Source organism: Pleurodeles waltl, chromosome 1_2, assembly GCF_031143425.1.
Source record: "Pleurodeles waltl isolate 20211129_DDA chromosome 1_2, aPleWal1.hap1.20221129, whole genome shotgun sequence".
Taxonomy (NCBI): domain Eukaryota; kingdom Metazoa; phylum Chordata; class Amphibia; order Caudata; family Salamandridae; genus Pleurodeles; species Pleurodeles waltl.
Window position 1 is genome coordinate 705,054,122 of NC_090437.1, and position 24,835 is coordinate 705,078,956.

At 46.1% G+C, this 24,835-nt stretch overlaps 1 protein-coding gene across 1 annotated transcript in view; it reads left to right on the forward strand.

The window, feature by feature from the left end:
• The first annotated feature begins 486 nt into the window (after positions 1-486).
• Positions 487-24,835, forward strand: part of TRIM2 (tripartite motif containing 2) — a 299,587-nt gene continuing 275,238 nt past the window's right edge. The window contains exon 1 of the mRNA XM_069242786.1: positions 487-628. The gene's annotated coding sequence lies outside the window, so the exon portion shown is untranslated. The remainder of the gene's footprint in view (positions 629-24,835) is intronic.

Here is a 24,835-nt window from a genome sequence, read left to right on the forward strand (position 1 = left end):
TCCATAACGTTTACAGATTCGTATCACACATGGATACATGTACACAGATGTGGTGAGCTGGCATTAGACTACCCTGCCAACCCCAGACTGTGGTGCTCGGCCGTGCATCGTTAATGCACTGGCTGCTATTTGGAATTCTAGTCCCGAGTACAGGTCTCTGGTTGCAATGAGACTTAGCAGCTATCAAAGCAATTGTCCATGTAAACTAAACGGCCCCTGGTAAGGTCTGCTGCTGAGATGCTCTCCCTGTCAGTCCGCTTGTTTCTCTGAGCAGTCGGTACAGCCTGGCACTTGCGTGTCTTGCTGGCTTTAGTTTTCATTCACCCCCTGCTCGCTGCTTCCTGTCCCCACCACACGCAGCCCCATCTCCCAAGAATGAAACTCAATCTCCTAAACAAGCGGCCTGGCGGGGGCTGCTCATTGGCTGGCACCGTCCCGTTAGACCCGCCCCCGCGACTTCAGCTGACACACTGTGTTTGCGAGGCCGTCCTTTCCACCTGGCCGCCCTCACGCTGCTGCGCTGGGAGCCGGTGTCCGGTGGTCCGCGCCCGGCTGCACTCGGGAGCACAGAGCCTGCCTGGACCAGTCCCCCGATGCTAGCCCTGCCAAGCGACGCCATGGAGCACCGGTGAGGGGGCATTTAAACAAGTGATGTTACATTATTAAGTGTCATCGCTGAAGCTGCGTGTGACATGCTGCATGTGCAGTTGTGCAAAGTGTGTTTGAAATCTGCAGAGAACATTTCCGCTGCATGTCTCAAACCGGGGCTTGCATCTAGTGCTGGAAGAGGGCACAAGCTCACACTGTTGTGTGGGCAGTTTCGATGCAATACTGTTGATGCATCTTCACTGCCATATGTGTTCGCTTTTAGAGGCAGATTCCAGTAGATATTTTAAAATGTCTTAAACAAAATGAAAAGATATAATCACCTGGTAAATCTGAAGCTGACATTCTCAGTTAGTCTTACAGTTGATGCGCTTTGAGGTTGCACTTGCGCTTGCTGATGCTACGAAGGAATTGTGACTTTTGAACATTGGTCTGTGTAATGAAGCGTGAGGAGATGCCCTGAGCTTACAGGAAAGCGCTCTGCGATTTACTGCTCGGTTATACAGATTTTGTAGCAGCATTTGCGTACATTATTCTGGTCTAATTTTGGACTAACATTTGCACCGACAGCCGGCCGGCTGACCGGTGCCAATGTCCTCTGCGTTTGTCAGTAGATGCTAATGGCATCTTTCTACCCAGGTGGTGACGATGGCAGCGCACATTTCCACCAGGACCGTTTCTATCTATTCCATCCAGAAAGGTCGATGCAAGCGACGTAGGGGGGCGGAAGGTGCCTACAAGTTTAGTCTTAAAATTCAAGTTGAACAAACTGAAAAAAGTAACAATTGCTTGGTCGAGCCACCTTCCACTGTTTTATGCAAATTAAAAAAACTGTTCTCCTAACAATCAACTGCCTCTAAGTATGATTTCACCTTACTACACACATGTCACCCCTTGCATCCTAGTTTTAGGCAACTATATTTTGTTGAACGAAGTACAAATGAGAACATACCATGCATGGCATGATCGATATACTCAGATGTGCAGAGTATAATATGCTAGGCTGGTACTTATTGCCATTGCTGCTGGCAATATATAGCATATTACACTCTGTACTTTACAGCTGCATAATCTTGCGTAATTTACGTCATTTGTTGTTACACTTGTTAAAATATAGCGCTGAATGGCAGATTAGCATTTTGCATAATTTTGCAGAATCACGCAAAAGGAAATATATGCAACTCACACACCCCTAGTGTGTGTGTGTGTATATATATATATATATATGTATATATATATACATATATATATGTATATATATATATATATATATATATATATATATTGAGAGAGAGAGAGAGAGAGAGAGAGTGAGAGAGAGAGTGAGAGAGAGAGAGACACAAACACACGCACATGTGTGCGCTCAGTGCCATACTGTTGTTACTCAATTAAACAATAAAGAACACTACTAAAAGGAAACCTACTTTAACAGCAGACAGCCAGAGTGGGCCACAAGGTACTAAGGTATGCGTTTCCCATTGTTGAGAGCATGAGGAAGTTGGGGTGTTCTTCAGAATATGACTAGGTTACTTTGTGGGAAGTTAAGATGTATAAGGTGGCACATGGATGCATAATTTGGTAGTGTAGAGTACATTTTGAGATTTAAAACATTGTGGACAAGGTGGGCGTAGAAGGTTGACTCTAGAAAAAGTGAACATCCAAACAAAATAACTGTAGCCTTGGCTTCTAAATGAATGGATTTATAACACTGACATGTTGCAGTGCTGTATAGTGTGTACAGCTGGTATTGTAAATGTATGATTGCCATCTTGGATGTGAGGACTTGAACCATTAAGGAGGTAGAAAACGCAGCCACGCTGTCACAGGTAAGCAGGCTCATTCCATGATGCAAGAAAAAGGGCAAGCTTTTGGCTGTGTTTGCACCAGCTGAAACTAAGCCCACACCTATAGCCATCTCCTCCTAGATAGCTGCTTCCTAGTGTAGACATGCATATTAAGTCTAAGAAGATCAGGCTTCTTTCAGAATTTCAGTTTAGTAAAAAGTAAGCTAACTTCCCTCACCAGACTTTCTTGGAGTGGTGAGAACAGCTATACATTCGTTCTCTCTCTTTAACTTGCACCAAAAGTCTAACTCATGCCATACTTTATATTGCCTCAAGGCGCTGAATCAATCTTCTTTCTCCCCAAATCAATGGTATTCCTTTCATCTATCTCAGAAGGATGAAAGATTAGCCACCCCATTTCAAATCTGTTCTTTAAAGCAATGTTTATTACTTGGTAACCACATGGTGGCCTCTTGGCCTATCAATGGAACCTTACTTCCAGATATACTAACATAGCCTCACTAAGTAAACACTAATGTCTTTCTTGTCCTCTGAACTGCCGAATGATAATGTGCTTCCAGTGTGACCCTCAACGTTTGGTTTGATAGTTTGGTTGTTTAGATGGAAAGGACCTGCCTCCCATAAAATCCCTGTAGCAGTGGGGAACCAAAACGAATGTCTCTGATGCTTGCCACAGTACCCACACATGCTCTGAGTTTATGAAAGAAGGACTCGAGCAATAGACTTTAAGTATGTACATCTCGGACTCGGAGGCCTTGAGGACTACAAGGTCGGCGAGATGAGGTTTTATACACTTAGCTCCCACAGTTAACCAGGCTGCTGCAATCTAGTTATTCAGAAGGGCTTAATCTGATATTCAGGCCTCAACAGTGAAGACTGGCTCCACTGATCAGTCCCTAGAGGCTAGGAATAGTTTTATGATTAGAATTTTCTCAAACGAATAGAGGAATTATGTCATTCTTTTGAGGATTTTTAGGCAAGAGAAACCTAAAGAGACTGTTAGTTTGACGAATGTCAATTAAAAAAAATATTCACTGAGAGAGGGCTATTGTATTGTTTATGGTTGAAAAGTTTCCCCTCACCTAAAAACAATTCTAAGCTTCGTAATGTTTTATATCACCATCAAGTCCAGAATTACTTTTTGTGTCACAGGCATTACTGTACTGAGAAAAACGTAAGAAAATGTCATTAGTGCTGCCCGAGAGTGAACATAGAAGATTGGATACAGAGAGGAGCTCTGCGGTGCCCACAACTGAAAGGGCACCACCATAGGTGCCTGCTTACAACCTGTAAGGAAAAATACCTTCACCCAGCTCCAGCCACATCCACCGATCCCAGCATGCAACAGACGAAGATGGAATTGTAAAGCATTATAAAATGGTCCTTAGTGTCTGGGACAGTGGACATGCCAAGTGATATCAGCATTCCGCTACAAACGCCCGCAGCCAGTTCATCTTGTAGGGTTATGAGGAGTGAATCCTTCCATTTTTTTCCAGAGAGGCTCCGTCTGGAAATAATAGAACTGTTGATTGGCCTTAATGAAATCCGTTAACCCTTTCCACTGCAACATTGTTCAGGAATTTGGCAGGGGCTGCGGATTAAAAGAATGGATGAAAGTTTGGTGAATGATTGGCACTGTGCAGGCCTTATAAGCACTAACATTACAGTGCACAGAGTCACACATTGACCATTATTTTAACTTGTGCAAATTTGTTTTCTATGAGAACCTTCATCAGTTTTGATCTACAGGGATCTTTTAAGGGTCTAAACAGGGGCTACTGCTGTTCAACGCAGTGTGTTCGTTTATTGCCAATAACTCGATAGAATGTATACCCGATGATGGAGGTACTGAAAAGAGAAAGTGCCTGTAGTCCAGGCTGGGTGTTAGGTCAAGGACTGTCACGGGATGCACTTATCTCCTCCACTTTATGTTAAACATAATCTACAAGAATGATGAGGGTGCATGCATGCGGGGAGTTGCAACCACCGAGCCTAGAGATAGGGACGAGATGGGAGCACTGAGTTACAGACAACTTCACAAGAGAAAATGATGAATTCACAATCCTGTATTTGAAATATTTTCTTTTTTTTGTGTGGAAAGAAACAGGAAATGCCCTGTTCTGAACTGGTCTGTTTAGTAGTACACACACCTGCGTTAGGCACACGACCGTGTCACTGGGGGACTTCCTGCTTCCGTTTTCCTGTTTACTTGCAGAATTACATCGACGTGTTATATCTAGATATAGGATAACGATATATTCATCAATGTCACCGTCCCCTACAGATATCACTGACTAAATCTGTTACATTCCGAGCAGCAGAGGCTGTACATAGAGGCAGCTCGTGGCAGACTCATGGTCCTAGCAGTCTAATTGTAAATTAACAGCTCACAAAATCTCAGCGCTCTGTCATACTATGGCATTCTAGTCATTTATCAATTTCAGGCTCTACAAGGGTTGCTAGGTCTCTCTGTACTTGGCAGAACACCATGTGTCAAGTCCTGGGTTTTTTAGTTACAGATTTGTATTTACTTATCAGATGGATTCGTACAATTGGTTCAACTGAAGCAAACAACTACCAGAATGCATTACTTTACTACGTGAAAACACAGGTCTAGAAACATGATGACCTGCTATCAGAGCAATCTACCAGTGCTCTCTGCAATGACCAACGGACACCTGCTATACCTTTATGAATGAATAGGTTGTATCCTGTTCCTTCTGTGTTCTTTTGAGCATGGAATTTCCATCGCTCGTCAGTTGGATACTGGGGATGCGCACACTCTGGCTGGTGCTTAATAAAATCTACATATATTCCATGGACTGTTGCCGTGTGTGACTTCTCAACAGCGCCCTACCTGGGGACAGTGGCATGGAGACAATTGGCAAGGATATGGGAGGGAGGCCTGGAGGAAAGTAACCAGCAGAGGTCAGGCAAGAGATATCAAAGAGAAAGCTGTGAAACACGAGCAGGGGCGTGGCTTGGACTTTAAGATTGGAGGGGGTACAGATTTTCCAGCAATCGCCCTGGCGTATAATGATAAAAATGCATTAAATGACAAGTAGGGCACATGAGAGGAGCAGAAGGGGCAGTGGAAAGGGAGATGATTGCAGATTGGTAGGGGTACTAAAAGAGAGAAAACACAATATTTTGTAAAATAACCAGCATTTTTTATGAATTTCAAAGCAAAGAGGGAGTGTGTGTGAGTGTGTTTTTGTCTGTGCGTTTGTAAAACTTCATTGTGAAATCCGACCTTACCATACCCAAATGAAAGCACCCGCACCCAGCTAACTTACAGGAAATACATTTATTACAAGGAGTTTAACACCCCAAACACCCCCCCACCCCCCCGAAACTACGCCTCTGATCAGGAGGAGGAAAATCTTAGGGAATAACGGCTGAGACCTGCAAATGTTGTCTACAGAGAAGTATGGAGGAGGACACATATGCTAAATTCTGAAGGAAGACAAGGATAAATAATAAGGTCAAAGGCGAGAAAGGCAGATATACTTTGCTGAAGTTAACTGATGACTCCATGTTGTTGGATCTCCATGATTCCTCCCAGTCCTAAGATTTACTTCACAGCAAATTGTAATCAATTTTAATCAGAGATTTGGAGAGGTGTAGTCCTGGTTCATTTTCTTAGACAGAAGTATTAGATTATAATGGACTTACTATAGCACAGTTGGTGATCTGCCTAATGTAGGAAAGTACCATCTTGCCTGGCATGTTCCCCCATATTTCACTGCATATATGTTGTTTTAGTGTATGTGTCACTGGGACCCTGCCAGCCAGGGCCCCAGTGCTCATAAGTGTGCCCTGTATGTGTTCCCTGTGTGATGACTAACTGTCTCACTGAGGCTCTGCTAGCCAGAACCTAAGTGGTTATGCTCTCTCTGCTTTCCAAATTGTCACTAACAGGCTAGTGATCAATTTCACCAATTCATATTGGCATACTGGAACACCCTTATAATTCCCTAGTATATGGTACTGAGGTACCCAGGGTATTGGGGTTCCAGGAGATCCCTATGGGCTGCAGCATTTCTTTTGCCACCCATTGGGAGCTCTGACAATTCTTACACAGGCCTGCCACTGCAGCCTGAGTGAAATAACGTCCACGTTATTTCACAGCCATTTACCACTGCACTTAAGTAACTTATAAGTCACCTATATGTCTAACCTTTACCTGGTAAAGGTTGGGTGCTAAGTTACTTAGTGTGTGGGCACCCTGGCACTAGCCAAGGTGCCCCCACATTGTTCAGGGCAAATTCCCCGGACTTTGTGAGTACGGGGACACCATTACACGCGTGCACTATACATAGGTCACTACCTATGTATAGCGTCACAATGGTAACTCCGAACATGGTCATGTAACATGTCTAAGATCATGGAATTGTCACCCCAATGCCATCCTGGCATTGGGGAGACAATTCCATGATCCCCCGGGTCTCTAGCACAGACCCGGGTACTGCCAAACTACCTTTCCCAGGGTTTCACTGCAGCTGCTGCTGCTGCTGCCAACCCCTCAGACAGGTTTCTGCCCTCCTGGGGTCCAGCCAGGCTTGGCACAGGAAGGCAGAACAAAGGACTTCCTCAGAGAGAGGGTGTTACACCCTCTCCCTTTGGAAAAAGGTGTCAGGGCTGGAGAGGAGTAGCCTCCCACAGCCTCTGGAAATGCTTTGATGGGCACAGATGGTGCCCATCTCTGCATAAGCCAGTCTACACCGATTCAGGGATCCCCCAGCCCTGCTCTGGTGCGAAACTGGACAAAGGAAAGGGGAGTGACCACTCCCCTGACCTGCACCTCCCAGGGGAGGTGCCCAGAGCTCCTCCAGTGTGCTCCAGACCTCTGCCATCTTGGAAACAGAGGTGCTGCTGGCACACTGGACTGCTCTGAGTGGCCAGTGCCAGCAGGTGACATCAGAGACTCCTCTTTCCTGTGTTACTAGCCTGTCCTCCTTCCTAAGTAGCCAAACCTCCTTTTCTGGCTATTTAGGGTCTCTGCTTTGGGAAATTCTTCAGATAACAAATGCAAGAGCTCATCAGAGTTCCTCTGCATCTCTCTCTTCACCTTCTGCCAAGGAATCGACCGCTGACTGCTCAGGACTCCTGCAAAACCGCAACAAAGTAGCAAAGACGACTACTGCAACCTTGTATCGCTGATCCTGCCGCCTTCTCGACTGTTTTCCTGGTGGTGCATGCTGGGGGGGTAGTCTGCCTCCTCTCTGCACTAGAAGCTCCGAAGAAATCTCTTGTGGGTTGACGGAATCTTCCCCCTGCAACCGCAGGCAACAAAAGACTGCATCGCCGGTCCTCTGGGTCCCCTCTCAGCACGACGAGCGTGGTCCCTGGAACTCAACAACTCTGTCCAAGTGACTCCCACAGTCCAGTGACTCTTCAGTCCAAGTTTGGTGGAGGTAAGTCCTTGCCTCCCCACGCTAGACGGCATTGCTGGGTACCACATGATTTGCAGCTGCTCCGGCTCCTGTGCACTCTTCCAGGATTTCCTTTCTGCACAGCCAAGCCTGGGTCCCCGACACTCTAACCTGCAGTGCACAACCTCCTGAGTTGTCCTCCGGCATCGTGGGATCTCCTTTTGTGACTTCGGGTGAGCTCCGGTTCACTCTTATTCGTAGTGCCTGTTCCGGCACTTCTGCGGGTGCTGCCTGCTTCTGAGAAGGCTTCTTGTCTTGCTGGGCGCCCCCTCTGTCCCCTCACCCAAGTGGCAACATCCTGGTCTCTCCTGGGCTACAGCAGCATCCAAAAACCTTAACCGCGACCCTTGCAGCTAGCAAGGCTTGTTTGCAGTCTTTCTGCGTGGGAACACCTCTACAAGTTTCTACATGACGTGGGACATCCATCCTCCAAAGGGGAAGTTTCTAGCCCTCTTCGTTCTTGCAGAATCCACAGCTTCTACCATCCGGTGGCAGCTTCTTTGCACCCTCAGCTGGCATTTCCTGGGCATCTGCCCAATCTCGACTTTGTCACGACTCTTGGACTTGGTCCTCTTGTTCCACAGGTACTCTCATCCAGAAATCCACTTTGGTTGCATTGCTGCTGTTGTTCTTTCTTGCAGAATTCCCCTATCATGACTTCTGTGCTCTCTGGGGAATATAGGTGCACTTTACACCTACCTTTCAGGGTCTTGGGGTGGGCTATTTTTCTAACCCTCACTGTTTTCTTACAGTCCCAGCGACCCTCTACAAGCTCACATAGGTTTGGGGTCCATACGTTATTCACATTCCACTTTTGGAGTATATGGTTTGTGTTGCCCCTATACCTATGTGCTCCTATTGCAATACATTGTAACTTTTCACTGCTTGCATTACTTCCTTTTGCTATTACTGCACAATTTTGGTATTGTGTACATATATCTTGTGCATCCTCATACTGAGGGTACTCACTGAGATACTTTTGGCATATTGTCATAAAAATAAAGTACCTTTATTTTTAGTATATCTGTGTATTGTGTTTTCTTATGATATTGTGCATATGACACCAGTGGTATAGTAGGAGCTTTGCATGTCTCCTAGTTCAGTCTAAGCTGCTCTGCTAGCTACCTTTTCTATCAACCTAATCTGCTAGACACCTCTTCTACACTAATAAGGGATAACTGGACCTGGTACAGAGTGTAAGTACCCCTTGGTACCCACTACAAGCCAGGCCAGCCTCCTACATTGGTTGTGCAGTGGTGGGATAAGTACTTGTAACTGCTTACCACTTAGTCATATTGTACTTTTCATAAGAGAAAAATATACAAAACAAGTTCAGTGTATGTACACCTAACCAAAAAGTTTTGCTTTTCTCCTCTTACTCTATTTGCTAAGTGCTGAAAAGTACCTCTAAACTTTCAAAAAGTTCTAAACAATTGAAAAAGTTTTTTTTCTGTTTCCTTAAAAAGTCCTGAAACTTTTTCTTTCTTTTTCTGTCCCTTAAACCTTTTTCTGTCATGTCTGGTACAGGTCCTACTCTTGATCTGGCCAGCACTGCTTATGATAACCTTAGCTAGAAAAGTTTGAGGAGTCTCTCCATTGATAGAGGTTTAGGGGTAGGGAAGAATCCCTCTAGAGAATTGTTGATTAACATACTCATTGAAAATGATAAGGCCTTAGCTGGCACATCTGTTGAGAGGTTCGGAGATGGTTCACACTCTGATTCTGGGGCAGCCCCAGCAAGAATGTTAGAAGGTATTCTTTCCAACCTGCCCCTTAGCAGACCTTCTAGCATAACTGGTACTAATGTGAGCTCTCATCACAGTAGGGATGTCATTCCTTTAGGCCAGATTGTTAGGGTGCCAACTGTTAGGGACAGGTCTCCTTCTGTTCTTTCACATAATTCTTCTGTGTCAAAGCATGCCCAACTCACCCACCCTGATGACAGAATGTTAGAAAGGGAACTCAATAGATTGAGAGTGGAAGAGACCAGGCTGAAGCTTAAACAGCAACAGCTGGCTCTAGACAGGGAATCTTTAGACTTAGAAAAAGAAAGACAGAAGTTGGGGTTTGGACCCCATGGTGGCAGCAGCAGTATTACAGATAGTAATCCTGTGAAAGAGCATGATTCTAGGAATCTGCATAAGATAGTTCTCCCTTACAAGGAGGGGGATGACATTAACAAGTGGTTTGCTGCACTTGAGAGGGCCTGTGTTGTACAGGGGGTCCCTCAAAAGCAGTGGGCTGCTATCCTATGGCTATCTTTCAGTGGAAAGGGTAGGGATAGGCTCCTTATTGTGAAAGAAAGTGATGCCAATAATTTTACAGTTTTGAAGAATGCACTCTTGGATGGATTTGGCTTAACCACTGAACAATACAGGATTAAGTTCAGAGAAACCAGAAAAGAGTCCTCACAAGACTGGGTAGACTTTGTTGACTATTCAGTGAAGGCCTTGGAGGGGTGGTTACATGGCAGTAAAGTTTCTGACTATGAAAGCCTGTACAATCTAATCTTGAGAGAGCATATTCTAAATAACTGTGTGTCTGATTTGTTACACCAATATCTAGTGGACTCAGATCTGACCTCTCCCCAAGAATTGGGAAAGAAGGCAGACAAATCGGTCAGAACAAGAGTGAACTGAAAACTTCATACAGGGGGTGACAAGGATGGCAAGAAGAAGGATGGTAAGTCTTCAGACAAGGGTGGGGACAAATCTAAAAATGAGTCTTCACAAAAACACTCTGGTGGGGGTGGTGGGCCTAAATCCTCTTCTAATCAAGTAAAGAAACCATGGTGCTATTTATGTAAAGTAAAAGGCCATTGGACAACTGATGCCAGTTGTCCAAAGAAAAGCACCAAGCCTCCCACTACCACAACCCCTACTGCTACACCTAGTGCCCCTAGTAATAGCAGTGGTGGTGGGAGCAAACCTACTAATAGCCAATCCAAGGGAGTAGCTGGGCTCACTTTTGGTAAGTTAGTTGGGGTTGGTCTTGTTAGGGAGACCAAGGAGGCTGTGCTAGTCTCTGAAGGTGCCATTGATTTGGCCACCTTGGTTGCTTGTCCCCTTAATATGGATAAGTACAAGCAACTTCCCCTAATAAATGGTGTTGAGGTTCAGGCCTACAGGGACACAGGTGCCAGTGTTACCATGGTAATAGAGAAACTGGTACACCCTGAACAACACCTACTTGGTCACCAGTACCAAGTGACTGATGCTCATAACAACACTCTAAGCCACCCCATGGCTGTTGTGAATCTCAACTGGGGGGGGGGGGGTTACTGGTCCAAAGAAAGTTGTGGTTGCCTCAGATTTACCTGTAGACTGTCTACTAGGGAATGATTTAGAGACATCAGCTTCGGCAGAAGTGGAGTTGGAGGCTCATGCAGCAATGCTGGACATTCCTGGGCATATTTTTGCTTTAACCAGGGCTCAGGCCAAAAAGCAAAAAGGACAGGGTGACTTGGATCCTGGAACAATGGACCAAGTGCTCCCTAAAACTAGGGTTAGTAAAGGTAAATCCCTACCTACTATCCCTCCCTCTACAGATGATTCAACTTCTGAGGAAGAAGAATTTCCCCCCTGTGCAGAACCTTCACCAGAGGAGCTGGAAGCAGACACTGCTGAGCTTTTGGGTGGAGGGGGGCCTGCCAAGGAGGAGCTGAGTGTGGCACAGCAAACCTGTCCCACATTAGAGGGTCTAAGACAGCAAGCTGTCAAACAGCAAAATGGGGATGTCAGTGACTCACATAGAGTTTACTGTGAGGACAACCTTTTGTATACAGAGGCAAGGGACCCTAAACCTGGAGCAGCCAGGAGATTGGTCATTCCCCTGCAATACAGAGAGTTCCTCCTAACTCTAGCCCACGACATTCCCTTGGCTGGACATCTGGGGCAAATTAAAACATGGGAAAGGCTTGTCCCCCTGTTTCATTGGCCTAGGATGTCAGAGGACACAAAAGATTTTTGAAAGTCCTGTGTCACCTGTCAAGCCAGTGGCAAGACTGGTGGCACCCAAAAAACTCCCCTTATTCCACTGCCTGTGGTTGGGGTTCCCTTTGAAAGGGTAGGGGTTGACATAGTTGGCCCCCTTGACCCTCCTACTGCTTCAGGCAATAGGTTTATCTTGGTGGTAGTGGACCATGCCACAAGATATCCTGAAGCTATTCCTCTAAGGACCACTACAGCACCTGCAGTGGCAAAGGCCCTCCTGGGAATCTTTTCCAGGGTGGGTTTCCCAAAAGAGGTGGTATCAGACAGGGGTAGCAACTTTATGTCTGCATACTTAAAGGCCATGTGGAAGGAATGTGGTGTAACATACAAATTCACCACACCTTATCATCCACAAACAAATGGACTGGTTGAGAGGTTTAACAAAACTCTCAAAGGAATGATAATGGGACTCCCTGAAACACTCAGGAGGAGATGGGATGTCCTGTTACTTTGCCTCCTTTTTGCTTACAGGGAGGTACCCCAAAAAGGAGTGGGCTTCAGCCCCTTTGAACTCCTATTTGGACACCCTGTAAGAGGTCCCCTAACACTTGTAAAGGAGGGTTGGGAACAACCTTTAAAAGCTCCTAAGCAAGACATAGTGGACTATGTACTTGGCCTAAGATCCAGAATGGCTGAGTAAATGAAAAAGGCCAGCAAAAACCTTCAGGCCAGCCAAGAGCTCCAAAAGCAATGGCATGGCCAGAAGGCTGTTCTGATTCAGTACCAACCAGGACAGAATGTGTGGGTCTTGGAGCCTGTGGCCCCAAGAGCACTCCAAGACAAGTGGAGTGGACCCCACATCATTGTTGAAAAGAAGGGAGAAGTCACCTACTTGGTTGACTTGGGCACTGCCAGGAGTCCCCTTAGGGTACTCCATGTCAATTGCCTAAAGCCCTACTATGACAGGGCAGATCTCACCCTGCTCATGGCAGGCAACAGATGAAGGACAGGAAGAAGAGAGTGACCCTCTCCCTGATCTCTTCTCTTCCCCAGAACAAGATACTCTAGTGGAAGGTGTAGTTTTGGCAGATTGTCTTACTGCTGAGCAGAAAGACCACTGCATAAATATCCTGGGGCAGTTTTCTGAACTCTTTTCTACTGTGCCAGGCACCACTTCTTGGTGTGAGCACACTATAGATACTGGAGACAGCATGCCTGTCAAAAGTAAGATCTATAGGCAGCCTGACCATGCCAGAGACTGCATAAAACAAGAGGTTCAGAAAATGCTTGAACTGGGAGTGATTGAGCACTCTGAAAGTCCATGGGCCTTTCCTGTGGTACTTGTACCAAAGCCTTATTCCAAAGATGGAAAGAAAGAAATTAGGTTTTGTGTAGATTACAGAGGTCTCAACCAGGTAACTAAAACTGATGCTCACCCTATACCCAGGGCAGATGAGCTCATAGATACACTGGCATCTGCCAAGTATCTAAGCACCTTTGATTTGACTGCAGGGTATTGGCAGATCAAGTTATCAGAGGATACTAAAGCAAAAACTGCATTTTCTACTATTGGAGGGCACTACCAATTCACAGTAATGCCCTTTGGTTTGAAAAATGCACCTGCCACTTTTCAGAGGTTGGTGAATACAGTCCTGCAAGGGTTGGAGGCTTTTAGTGCAGCATATCTAGATGATATAGCTGTCTTTAGCTCCACCTGGGATGATCACCTGGTCCACCTATGGAAAGTTTTGGAGGCCCTGCAAAAGGCAGGCCTCACTATCAAGGCTTCAAAGTGCCAGATAGGGCAGGGGAAAGTGGTTTATCTGGGACACCTTGTAGGTGGAGAACAGATTGCACCACTTCAGGGGAAAATCCAAACTATCATAGATTGGGTTCCCCCTACAAGTCAGACCCAGGTGAGAGCCTTCTTAGGCCTCACTGGGTATTACAGGAGGTTCATAAAGAACTATGGCTCCATAGCAGCCCCTCTTAATTACCTCACTTCTAAGAAAATGCCTAAAAAGGTATTGTGGACAGCTAGCTGTCAGAAAGCTTTTGAGGAGCTGAAACAAGCCATGTGCACTGCACCTGTCCTAAAAAGCCCATGTTACTCCAAGAAATTCATTGTTCAAACTGATGCATCTGAATTAGGGGTAGGGGCAGTCTTATCACAACTCAATTCTGAGGGCCAGGATCAACCTGTTGCTTTTATCAGCAGGAGATTGACCCCTAGAGAAAAGCGTTGGTCTGCCATAGAGAGGGAGGCCTTTGCTGTGGTCTGGGCACTGAAGAAGTTGAGGCCATACCTGTTTGGCACTCACTTCATTGTTCAGACAGACCACAAACCTCTACTTTGGCTAAAACAAATGAAAGGTGAAACCCCTAAATTTTTGAGGTGGTCCATATCTCTACAGGCAATGGACTATACAGTGGAACATAGACCTGGGAGTACCCACTCCAATGCAGATGGACTCTCCAGATATTTCCACTTAGACAATGAAGACTCATCAGGTCATGGCTAGTCTTATTGTCCTTCGTTTTGGGGGGGGGGGGTTGTGTAGGAAAGTACCATCTTGCCTGGCATGTTACCCCCATATTTCACTGTATATGTGTTGTTTTAGTGTATGTGTCACTGGGACCCTGCCAGCCAGGGCCCCAGTGCTCATAAGTGTGCCCTGTATGTGTTCCCTGTGTGATGACTAACTGTCTCACTGAGGCTCTGGTAACCAGAACCTCAGTGGTTATGCTCTCTCTACTTTCCAAATTGTCACTAACAGGCTAGTGACCAATTTCACCAATTCATATTGGCATACTGGAACACCCTTATAATTCCCTAGTATATGGTACTGAGGTACCCAGGGTACTGGGGTTCCAGGAGATCCCTATGGGCTGCAGCATTTCTTTTGCCACCCATAGGGAGCTCTGACAATTCTTACACAGGCCTGCCACTGCAGCCTGAGTGAAATAACGTCCACGTAATTTCACAGCCATTTACCACTGCACTTAAGTAACTTATAAGTCACCTATATGTCTAACCTTTACCTGGTAAAGGTTGGGTGCTAAGTTACTTAGTGTGTGGGCACCCTGGCACTAGCCAAGGTGCCCCCACATTGTTCAGGGCAAATTCCCCGGACTTTGTGAGTACGGGGACACCATTACACGTGTGCACTATACATAGGTCACTACCTATGTATAGCGTCACAATGGTAACTCCGAACATGGCCATGTAACATGTCTAAGATCATGGACTTGTCACCCCAATGCCATCCTGGCATTGGGGAGACAATTCCATGATCCCCCGGGTCTCTAGCACAGACCCGGGTACTGCCAAACTACCTTTCCCAGGGTTTTACTGCAGCTGCTGCTGCTGCCAACCCCTCAGACAGGTTTCTGCACTCCTGGGGTCCAGCCAGGCTTGGCACAGGAAGTGAGAACAAAGGAATTCCTCAGAGAGAGGGTGTTACACCCTCTCCCTTTGGAAAAAGGTGTCAGGGCTGGGGAGGAGTAACCTCCCCCAGCCTCTGGAAATGCTTTGATGGGCACAGATGGTGCCCATCTCTGCATAAGTCAGTCTACACCGGTTCAGGGATTCCCCAGCCCTGCTCTGGCGTGAAACTGGACAAAGGAAAGGGGAGTGACCACTCCCCTGACCTGCACCTCCCAGGGGAGGTGCCCAGAGCTCCTCCAGTGTGCTCCAGACCTCTACCACCTTGGAAACAGAGGTGCTGCTGGCACACTGGACTGCTCTGAGTGGCCAGTGCCAGCAGGTGATGTCAGAGACTCCTCCTGATAGGCTCTTACCTGTGTTACTAGCCTATCCTCCTTCCTAAGTAGCCAAATCTCTTTTTCTGGCTATTTAGGGTCTCTGCTTTCTCTGAATTCTTCAGATAACGAATGCAAGAGCTCATCAGAGTTCCTCTGCATCTCTCTCTTCACCTTCTGCCAAGGAATCAACCGCTGACTGCTCAGGACTCCTGCAAAACCGCAACAAAGTAGCAAAGACGACTACTGCAACCTTGTATCGCTGATCCTGCCGCCTTCTCAACTGTTTTCCTGGTGGTGCATGCTGTGGGGGTAGTCTGCCTCCTCTCTGCACTAGAAGCTCCGAAGAAATCTCCTGTGGGTCGACGGAATCTTTCCCCTGCAACCGCAGGCAACAAAAGACTGCATCTCCGGTCCTCTGGGTCCCCTCTCAGCACGACGAGCGTGGTCCCTGGAACTCAGCAACTCTGTCCAAGTGACTCCCACAGTCCAGTGACTCTTCAGTCCATGTTTGGTGGAGGTAAGTCCTTGCCTCCCCACGCTAGACGGCATTGCTGGGTACCACATGATTTGCAGCTGCTCCGGCTCCTGTGCACTCTTCCAGGATTTCCTTTGTGCACAGCCAAGCCTGGGTCCCCGACACTCTAACCTGCAGTGCACAACCTCCTGAGTTGTCCTCTGGCGTCGTGGGATCTCCTTTTGTGACATCGGGTGAGCTCCGGTTCACTCTTCTTTGTAGTGCCTGTTCTGGCACTTCTGTGGGTGCTGCCTGCTTCTGAGAAGGCTCCTTGTCTTGCTGGGCACCTCCTCTGTCTCCTCACGTAAGTGGCGATATCCTGATCCATCCTGGGCCACAGCAGCATCCAAAAACCCTAACTGCGACCCTTGCAGCTAGCAAGGCTTGTTTGCGGTCTTTCTGCGTGGGAACACCTCTGCAAGTTTCTACATGACGTGGGACATCCATCCTCCAAAGGGGAAGTTTCTAGCCGTCTTCGTTCTTGCAGAATCCACAGCTTCTACCATCCAGTGGCAGCTTCTTTGCACCCTCAGCTGGCAATTCCTGGGCATCTGCCCAATCTCGACTTTGTCGCGATTCTTGGACTTGGTCCCCTTGTTCCACAGGTACTCTCGTCCGGAAATCCACTTTGGTTGCATTGCTGGTGTTGTTCTTTCTTGCAGAATTCCCCTATCACGACTTCTGTGCTCTCTGGGGAATATAGGCGCACTTTACACCTACCTTTCAAGGTCTTGGGGTGGGCTATTTTTCTAACGCTCACTGTTTTCTTACAGTCCCAGCGACCCTCTACAAGCTCACATAGGTTTGGGGTCCATACGTTATTCGCATTCTACTTTTGGAGCATATGGTTTGTGTTGCCCCTATATCTATGTGCTCCTATTGCAATACATTGTAACTTTACACTGCTTGCATTACTTCCTTTTGCTATTACTGCACAATTTTGGTATTGTGTACATATATCTTGTGCATCCTCATGCTGAGGGTACTCACTGAGATACTTTTGGCATATTGTCATAAAAATAAAGTACCTTTATTTTTAGTATATCTGTGTATTGTGTTTTCTTATGATATTGTGCATATGACACCAGTGGTATAGTAGGAGCTTTGCATGTCTCCTAGTTCAGCCTAAGCTGCTCTGCTAGCTACCTTTTCTCTCAGCTTAAGCTGCTAGACACCTCTTCTACACTAATAAGGGATAACTGGACCTGGTACAGAGTGTAAGTACCCCTTGGTACCCACTACAAGCCAGGCCAGCCTCCTACACATAAGTCATAGGTTGTACAAGTATTGTTATAGCGCATGTCAGCTTCATTAGGGGCAAACATTTACATTGGTCTTACAGCAATGGAGCAGGAGGTTACAAGTGTCTTCGTTTTTCTGCTAGTATTAAAGTGTGTTCATTGCTGTGCGTCATACTGCTATGCATATTAAGTTTGACACATTAATATTCTTTAATGTCACTGAGTTTGACCCAGTGCGATAGACTAATGTTTGGGAAGAGGTTTTAGGGCGAGGTGCTCACCCAATATGTAGGAGTGTTCCTAATTTAACATCACCACAGGCACCATCACTTACCCTGCAACAAACAACAAGGTAATGGAAGGACTTATCATCACTAGGACCCGCATTCCAGATCGTCATTTTCCACTGACTATGCCACTCTTGACAGAATATACAAATTAGTCTTTATCTGGCTCCAATAGGAACATGCCAACTCAAACTCCAAAGTCAGGTCCCATCCAGACGTGAGCAGAAGCAACCCCTCACAGGTTCTGACCTGCTTAGGCCTCATCAGTGAGGTATATCTTGAGTCCTATAGCACAGTGAGCACACAACCCTGTTCTGGGCATAACCTTCACAGTAAGGGCATCCACAGCAACATGATAGAAGGTTTGCTTGAATTAATCTCAGCTACTGTCAATCCCTTGAGCCGCATTCCAGACAATTATGTTTCATACACTATGACATTTTCAAAAGAGATCTGTCATAGGCATATCAGTTTTGGCCCTCTTCCAGTAGGCCAAACATCCAGACGAGATCCCCTCCTGACAGGAACATAAGTAACCCCTTTTTTTACATACTTAGGTCTCATCATTGAGGTAAAGCTTGAGTCATATGGCATAGTGAACATGAGACGCATGTCCAGGCTCACCTCTCACACTTAGGGCACCCACTGCAACAAACAACAAGGTGAAGGAAGGAATGCTTGAATTAATCTTGCTTCTGCCGATTTTCAGCCCATCTTTTACAGCTACATCACAACATACACCTATACCACTGCCTAGTATTTACACTACTTATACCAACAATCATCTAAAACCTACACCAGCTTCTTTGCCATACACCACCTTTACTCTGTACACCAGCACCACCACATACCTGCTTTGTCAAATGCACCACTGTCTACCATTCATAATATACAGTTTGTATTTCAACCTAAACTCCTGACTACCCCACACACCAACCCATCACTATTCCACAACATACATCCTTCACATAAATCCTAGCCATCTCCTACACCATACTCCCTCTACCACCCACTCCATCTAACTACCCACTCCCTACACAACCACATCAACATCCACCAATGTACCTGCAACATAAACTTCATATTTCCCCAGGACACCCCTACTCTTGTTCTTACTCCATACATCAACATCCTACTAAACCACTGACATCCGAAACAACACACCACTGCCTACACCACCACCAATACCCTGCATTGACACTGACTCTCAAAACTCTACACAACCATGTGCATGGTCAGTACTTTTGTGAGGCAAGGTAAGACCGTTGGTTTAGAGTGCCACATAGTGGCTGTGCTGAATTACTGTGCAAGTCTGAAAAAAATGTGCTTTGAACTGTATATGGGGGGCCCACTAGGAGGCAAGACTGAGTGGCACATAGTGTGAGCAACATGAAGGTATCTATAGCAAAATATAGGTGAAAAGGCAGGCCACATTAGAGCAAATTGATAAAATCTGAGCTCTCGCCTGCTTCTGACATCCAATACCTCAAACACTGTCAGAACACCATTCAGACCAGGATGTTGAGGCTGTCCAGTTATTTGGCAAGAAAAACAAAAGGAAACAGTACAAATCTTGCTCAATGACATGCATCTTGATGGCTTTGAACCCTGATTTTCTCTGAATGCCAAGCCTCTTGGATTCACCCTTGACACAAACCTAACTCTCAATGAACACATTACCAAACCACAAAGAGAGCCTAGTACCAGCTCTCTCTTCTAAAGAAAGTGAAGGAGGTTCTTCTAGAAAGCAACTTCAGAACTGCTGTTCAAGCTGTCATACTCTCACATTTGGATGGTGATAATGACGTGTTCCATGGCCTCCCAGACTTCACACTGGCACCTCTTATAAGCATCCTACACACAGCAGGACTTCTCATCGAGGGCCTGAAGAAACATGATCACATCAACTCACCCTGATGGATCTCCATTTGTTACCCTTAACAGCCTGCACCATGTTCTGTACCAGCTGCTTCATTTACAAAGCCATCATGACCAGCATCCCCGCTTGTCATGCAGACAGGCTCACCTACACCCATGCCTCCATCTTCTGTACTCTAACCTTATGCCAACACCACCTACACACACAAAGTCACTGAATGCACAACATACACTACCACATATGCCTTATACTCTTACTTAGACTCCCTTTAATATCTCATAGCAGCTGCACACTATTCCATGCAGTACCTACACCATTTACACTACACACTACCTACACCCTGCACATATGTTGTTCGGCCTTCACCAACTGCACCTTACACATGAGCTTCACCTCATACAACAAGCATCACCTACATCCTAAACTACCCACCTCCTACACCGTACACTGTACAACACCACCTACACCATACACATCTACAATACACAAACCACAATTAGCATCGTTATACTACCACACACACCATCAATTTTACCAAATCCCTGCACTCTGCCAGCACCACCTACATCCACTTACCCCGACAGCCTGTAATACCACAGACACTTTACACAAATTATGTGCCTCCCTGCTGCTGTTGGAGGTTACATGAGACTATTTCATGCATGGCTTTGCCTTCTCTGTGGGGCTTTCAGCCAGGGTTTGTTCCTTGTTTTCTGTATCTTTTGGCCAATGTCCCACGTCTGGGCGTCTAGCTAGGGTTAGGCTGTGTTTTACTGCTTTCTCTATTTGTCGGGGCTGCCCTGCTCAGTTGGGTAACCCCACCAATCAGGATGACAGTCGACTCTTGGGCCTCCTTTGCTGGCCGCAGGGCTGTGGGGTTTCCCTTTATTATTTCTTCTTTGTTGGTCATTCCTCTGTCTTAGAAAGGGTTGTGCCTGGATGTTCCTGCTCTGTGGCTTTGCTTTGGGTTTCCCTATGCATTTCTTGCTAGGCTTGGGGCTTATAGGTAGGTGTCTGGATCTTATCTTCTGGTGATATTTTTGTTTTTTCTTGGGGGCTGGTGCCAGTAAGGTTTTTGGTCTTCGATTAGCCTTCTCCTGTCTCTGTTATCTGTTGTGAAGGCTATGTGCCATCTTAGATGCATTCCTTGTCTGTGCATGGTGCACGCTGTAGACATTTCTGAGTTTTTCCCCAGGTTATGTGCCCTTGGATGATGTTTGCCTAGGTTTTCCCCTTTTAACCATACAGGTGTGGGAAGACTATGATGTCTTTGTAGAGTCTCCCAATTTGAGGCGTGATCCGCTTTTTTGTTCAAGTTTCCTTTGACCTTAGTTTACTTTTATCGACTTTGGAGGTCTCCCACAGAGTTTGGTTTTGCAAAGTAGTCCCTCACCTAGTTCTGACATGAAAAGTGAGGGCGCCTGTGTTGTATGAGCCTTCTCTGATGGTTGTCTCAGTCCTGTCTTTGGTCTCCTCCTCCCTCTTGCACCTTAGTGCGTCTGCAGTAGTCTTGGGCCTGCAGATACAAAATGTCTGGTTTCCACTTGTTTACTTGTTTGTAGGAATGGTTGAGTTCATCTCTGACTCTGGTTGCTTCTTTTGCCCTACATTGGGCATAGAATTTGGATCTGATCTGTTTGGTTCCTCAGGCTCCCTGTAGGGCTTGGGGTTTCAGGAGTTTGGCTTTAACTACTTTGTTTTCTTCTGTGGACCCTGCTGGCCTTGGTGTGTGAAGTGTTTGGCGTTTGTCACTCTCTTCCTCTTATGCTGTCTGCTGTGCTTGGAGCTTAAAGTGTTCATCCTTGGCTGCATTACCTCCCTCTTGACCTGGCCTCCCTGCTGAGTTTCAGTGTGCTGTGGTAGCCCATGACCATTCTGACTTTTTCAAGTGCTCCCTGCTAGATGTGGAACGTGTGGGTTAGGGCTTGGTTTCTCTGGCTTTCTCTTTTGTCCTCTGCTAGGGTTGACACTTGGGGATTTATGCATAGGTCATTTTAGTTGGTGAATCCTATTAGACTTGGGAGTTGGTTCAGTGTCCTCTTGCTCTTTTAAACCATGGTTGGCTCTAGGCTTTCCCATATGTCATATTATGGATTTGGAGTGTTTACTTCCTGGGTCTTGTCTTTGTTAGCCTGGTATCTTTTAACCCTTTCCTTCCCCTTGAATTGAGGTGTTCGGATAGCTCATCATCCTCATCTTTTGTAGATTTGAACACTATGGGACTCTGCTGGTCATGCTGTCTGTTAAAGTCAGGTATTGCCACTGTGTTGTGTGGTTCTACTTGGCTAAATGTCCCATGGTACTGACTGTCACGGCCTCCATTGAAGGGGCGGTGATTGACTAGTTCTAGTCCCCCCTTGATGCTGCTTTTTGTGCTCACTAGAATTGTTCTTCTGATCTTCATCCTCTCCAGAGCTTGACAGAGTGAAGGAGTGGATAGTGGCCTTTTGCCTGTAGGTTGGCTATCTCTTTGCTGGGGAGGTGGATAGATTGACTGTTTAGCTTTCCTGATTCCCTTATGGGATGGTTCTCTGTTGGGTTGCACAATAACTACCTTGGTGTGGGTTTAGTTCTTTCTTCAGTATTTCATGGTATCGTCCCTCTTTATGGCACCTTCATTCTCTGGTCTTGCAGAGCTGTCTTTTGGCTTGGCTTTGATGCAGGTGCTGTGGGTATTTTTTGCTCTTCTGTCATCAACTTGTCTCACTTTGGTTTCTGGTGGCATTTTTCTTGTTGATTTTTCTTCGTACTCACGTGATTGCTTTTCCCTGAGGGATGGCCTTTCTGCTATGTTGGCTTATATGCAATGGGTGTTTCTCTATAGTTTTTCTGTGAACCCCAATTGTTCTGTTCCATTTCCTGCACATGGTCGCAGTTGTTGCTCGTCTCCGTCTGTGCTTCTTTTTGAGCAACTAAGTATTGGATCTGGACTGTGCTCCTTTGGGGCACCTTGTGTAAGTTGACATTTGATTTTGGTTGTCCGGAATCAAGACATGAGTTTACTGCTCTAGTATATCCTCACTTGGTAGGAACTGTGACAATGTGGATTGAGGAGGTAATGCGTCAGTTACTTACTGGTAATCTTCAGTACTCTGATTACCCTTCTTCCCAGTACTTGCAGTCCACCCTCGCTTCCCATGGTCATGTCCCTGATACATGGTGCTTGTGGATTTCAAGAAGTGCAGTGGGTTTCTGCACCTTTAATGGCCTCTCGTGAGGCGAGGGTCCTGAGGCAAGGGGGGAGAAGGAGTGAAATGTGGGTATGTTTGGTTTCGATTAGCTCACGTGGCATCTAAAGGGAAGTGGATGCTCATTTAGTAAGTACTGGGACGAGAAGGAGTAATCTTGGCCAGAATAACATCACTGGCGTCCAGTTTACGTTCCATCCCCATCAAATGACCAAACCTTCCCTAATGACTCTCCGTAAATAACTCCTTACCTTTCTGAATGAGGGGCAGATGTTCCATGGCTCTTAGCAGACTTTCGGCCTGCTGTCTATAAATTCTTGACTGTTCTCCTCAGTTTGTGATTTTGGAGGAACGGCCTCCAAATGGGTCACCTACTAATTTTCTAACCTGTGCATGCAGAAGTCGTACCAGGTGGATACTTTCACTAGCTCTCTTCAAAGCCCACACGGCTCTCCTCAGACATCCTCAGTGCTTATAACATGTACTTCTTAGATACAACAATAGCACCCAGGAACATTTCAGAATATAACAACATAATAGTAACCGCATATTCTGCTCCAAGGAGGTCTCTCTCCATTAGTGACAGATAACGAATGAAAAATTGATATTTTTTTAGATACATGAGAAAAAAAATATTGTCAACAAAGGGACTATGAAACGGCATTGAACAGAGCAAAGCCATCCTTATCGCCCAAACGTAATGCACATTGATCTGTTTTTTCATTCCACTCCCAGCACTCGGCCGTCTGCTTTCCTTCGGAAGTGGACAGATGCTGCTGCCTGGAGCAGCCGCCCTGTGACCCAGGGTGTACTCTTTCAGCAGTCACAGGAGGAAGCAGATTAGCGAATGTCACTGCTGAGCATCTGCAAGCAGAAAGGGCTGCCGTGGGCCTGGCCAGGCAGGGCACCGATCCATTATCCATTAATAACACCATCAGTGCATGACATTTTCAAATCTGTCCAAAAAATGCGTGGATCTGGGTTTTCTTCGCAATATCCCTTGCGCATATAGCATGAGTGAAAAGGAGCGATGTTTGGATGACATTTTGGTTGGATTACCATCGCTCCAGCGGTTCTCATGGCGGTGCTGACTGGCAGAACAGAATTGTACTCAGACCCTTTCCGAGGACATTTTTTAAGCATATGTTTTTAGATCATTGTGATGCCTTAGGTCGTTTACAAATCTCGGTTTTTGCAGGAAATCAATATTAAGTGGTACACAGTACCAGTTCTCGCACTGCTTTAAGTGATTTTCACACAAAGAGCACAACGCACAAGCACTGTCAACGCATTGTGACTTTCAGTGTTTCATAGTTAGAAATTCGTGTATGTCATAAATGAGTTTTACACTAGAAAAGTTCACATTTTATGGTATTGCCGACCTGGGAAGTATTTCTCAGGAAAAAGAGTAAATATGCTAAACTGTCTTTAACTTGGGAAGTTTATGGTACAGAACAAGGGGAAAGTACCCCACAAAAACCATACTGTCGGAAAACACTAATCAATGTCTTTTGTAATTGACGCTGTGCAACAGCACACATTCTAATATCAGTAATTAGAACACATATTGGAAGCTTTGTAACATTAACGCTGACAAAGAGTTGTGCTGTAACCTGTAAGGCATATCTGCACATCTTGGTTTTCCTTCCTGCAAACAAATGTATAGAATAATAACTCATTTCCCACAGTGTAAAGAGCTGCCACATGACACCACATCAAGTGATATACTTTCGGTCAGTCGCAGACTTTTAGCCAACTGCACTTTCCATGCTGAGACTTTTAAGCCTCTATCTGTAAAAGTAAAAGCCAGGCTGCAAGCCCTAGGATTTAAAGTGTGGGCATGTACGTTTGGCCGGCCCTGTGTTGCCGGGCTGGAGAGAGCAGGCACAGGCTCCAAGTCTGCCTGGGAGCGCCCTGGCTGGGTGCTCCAGACAATCGGAGCGCTTCTGTCATACTGCCTGCAGCGTTCAGATTGGCTGCAGGGCAGGCTGGGAGCCTATGCCTGCAGCTGTAGCAGAGGAGCAGCGTGGTTGTGGCAGCTGCAATAAAGGTAAGTGTTTTTTTTTAATGATCCTCATCCCCAACCCGCACCCTACCCCCCACCCCATGCCAACCCACCCCTACAAAATGCTGCAAGCTGCTCCTGGAGTTGACATGATGCAACCATGGCCCTATTCTAGTTG